This window comes from Rana temporaria, chromosome 2 (genome assembly GCF_905171775.1).
Source record: "Rana temporaria chromosome 2, aRanTem1.1, whole genome shotgun sequence".
In the NCBI taxonomy this organism is placed as follows: Eukaryota; Metazoa; Chordata; class Amphibia; order Anura; family Ranidae; genus Rana; species Rana temporaria.
This window is the reverse complement of record NC_053490.1, coordinates 480257684-480260757: the sequence shown is the minus strand read 5'-3', so window position 1 is coordinate 480260757 and position 3074 is coordinate 480257684. Positions and strand designations below refer to the sequence as shown.

General features: G+C 48.0%; 1 non-coding gene across 1 annotated transcript; it reads right to left on the bottom strand.

The window, feature by feature from the left end:
• Positions 1–1975: 1975 nt before the first annotated feature.
• On the bottom strand, positions 1976–2048 carry TRNAT-UGU. Its single transcript has one exon. It is a non-coding gene; the product is annotated as a tRNA-Thr (tRNA).
• Between the last annotated feature and the right edge of the window lie 1026 nt (positions 2049–3074).

The following is a 3074-nucleotide window of genomic DNA, read 5'->3' as shown; positions in this document are numbered from 1 at the left end:
TAGTTTAACTCGAGCTCCCTGTACCAGTTTCTCGAAGGCCTGCAGGGCCATGTATGCTGCTTGCAGCTCCAAAAGGTTGGAGTGTCGGGATTCCGTCTTGCTCCAAACTCCTTGCACCTGCCTGCCGAGGCAGTGAGCACCCCAGCCCCGGAGACCGGCACCCAAAGTTATCGGAACCCAGTCCCCGGGGCTGAGGGGCATGCCCCGCGACAGGTTCTCTGACGACTTCCACCAAGCTAGGTTCTGTCGAATCCGGCTTGGTATGAGAATCCTCTGGTGAAGAGAGGTACCGTCCTATTGGTTCAGGAAGGTTGCCTGGAAGGCTCTTGTGTGGAATCTTGCCCAAGGAATGGTTGGGCTTGCTGCAGTAAACATCCCGAGTAGGGTCATACAATCTTTTGCCGTTAGCGATGTTGACTTCATCACGCTGCTGACGCAGGCTACCAATTCTGCCTTCTTTCGTTCGGGTAGGAGGACAAGGTCTCTGTTTGTATTGAAAAACAGTCCCAGATATTCCATCTGTTGTGAGGGAATCAATTGGCTCTTTTGCCTGTTGATGATCCGGCCAAATTTTGATAGGATTTCTAGAACCATGTCGCGTTGAGACGCCAGTTCTCCGCTCGAATGTGCTACTACCAGGATGTCGTCTAGGTAGTGAAATATTTTTATGCCTTTCAGGCGAATGATGGCAATAACGGCTAGTAAGATTTTGGAAAACACTCGCGGAGCTGTGTTGATGCCGAACGGCAGACACCTGAACTGGAAGTGATCTTCCCCTACCAAGAATCTTAGATATCTTTGGTGGCTCTCATTGATTGGGACGTGCAAATATGCATCTGTTAGATCGACTGATATCAACCAGTCTCCTGGTTGCAACACAGAGATTATTGTAAATACAGACTCCATCTTGAACGTCTTGGGTTCTATGAAGTGGTTTAGAATTCTCAGGTCCAGAACTGGTTTGAGATCCCCCGATGGTTTGGGAACTAGAAAGATTGGAGAGTATACCCCTTTTCCTTGTTGGGATAGGGGCACCGGCGAAATTGCAATCTTTTGCTGTAAGCCGTCTAAATATTCTTGTAAGCAGTTCCGTTTCCTCTGATCTGTCGGTTATTTTGTGTGGACCACCGTATAGGGTGGTTTCTTCTGAAAGGATATTTTGGAACCGTATCTGACCGTCTTGCGGACCCACTGGTCCTTGACCTCTTCCGCCCATACTTCCCTGAAGGACATTAACCTGGCGCCCACCTGGGGGGGGGGATGGGCGGTTAACCCGTCAAAAAGATTTTTCGGGTTTTTTCGCGGTCTGTGCCGCTCTAGACTTTACCTTCTGCAGGAAAGAATCTTGTGGATTTTTCCAGTAGGGCCTTGTATATTCCCGTCCTGGCCTGTATGACCTGGCGTCATACACCTTTTTGTAGTCTGGTTGGGCTGGCTGGGTGGCCTGCTGTGTCTTCCTAGGTCTCTGTGGCATTAGACCCGACTTTCCCCCTGTAGCTCGACTAATAGCTTCTTCTAGGGTCTTTCCGAACAGCACCTTGCCATTAAACGGAATATTGCAGAGACTCAGTTTTGAGGTGCTGTCTGCTCCCCAATGTCGCAACCAGAGGGCCCTCTTTGCCGTCACTGCAAAAGCCATGATTTTTGCGAGTAACTTTGTCAGGTCCATAGAGGCTTCCGCTATGAAATCGGCGGCAAGATCGAATTCCTCCATTGTCTGTATGACTGATTCTGACCCTGTATCTGCTTTTAGGGCTGCTTGGGTTCTCGTGGTCCAGACCTTGAGTGCTCTGGAGACTGAGGTTAGGGCAATAACCGGGCGGCACGCTGCACCTGCAGCTGAGTAGACCTTTTTTAGGTCTGTGTCTGCACGTCTGTCCATTGGGTCTTGCAATGGCAATGCGACCTGTCGGGCCAGGCGCTGTAAGGCCACATCTATGCCCAATGGGGAGTCCCAAAGGTCTGCTTCTGATGGAGGCCCCAGCGAGATCTGAACTTGCGACCCCTGGTTTACAAGACCAGTGCTCTAACCCCTGAGCTATGGAGCCCCCAGTCAATGGTGTCTCTCACGGCTGTGACAAATGATTCAATATATTGAAAATCAAATAAATATTCTGAGGGCTCTTCAGAGTCCGATGAGCCTAGTGATAGCGTCTCCCGGGCAGGTGATTCATCGCCCACTGATTGATTGGCGCTACTAACTTTAGATCTTCTAGGTGTTTTGGTGGCTGCGGCTGACTGAATACCCTCTGCCACCTGTAGCCACGTCCTTAATGCAGCCGGTGCATAGAAGTTTGCCAGGTTCGGATGGTGCCAAACATGCCCAACAAAGACCATCGTCTGGGCGGGGTCTTGATGCATTTGGCTCTGCTACAGTCGCAGAGTGACTGGATTTGCGTGCTGGACTAGAATGGGACTTATGCGTTGCCCGAGAGCCAGACGCTTGCGGAGATTTTGAACAGTGGCGGGACTTTTTTCTCCGTTCCTGTCTTATCTTAGGGCTTCTGCTCCTAAAAAGACAACCAAGAAACATTATCTTTAGCTCTTGGTATTGCACTCTTTTACGTTGTGGCCCCCGTTGACCCCTCCTACCTGTCCGGTGACTTTGGTGCATCCTGAGGCTGTGGTGAGCTCATGCTGTGTAAAGAAGCAGGATACGCACATCAGGCGGTGTAGCAATTGATACCTAATTTTATTTTATTTATTTATTATTATTTATTTATTTTTATTTTTTTTTCATTTTTTTTTTTTTTTTTTTTTTGCTGAAATGACTGTTTACAGGGTATAGAGACATAACAGTTAACTGATTCCTTTTAAAAATGATTAAGAATAGATTAAATTCAATCACACAATGTGCCTCTAGTTTCACCTTCCGTTTTAAAGGTACATACATGAAGTTCCGGGTGAGAGGTGAGTCGGGAAGAATCACAGAACAAAAACAAACAAATCCAGGGCAGTGTTTTGTTTTTAAAATGAATCTGATTGGTTCTGAGGAGTTTTAGACACACAGTAATGACAGCTTAGACCATCGTGAAAAGCTCCCAGCACCATGGTTATAAGGAAACAGGCAATCA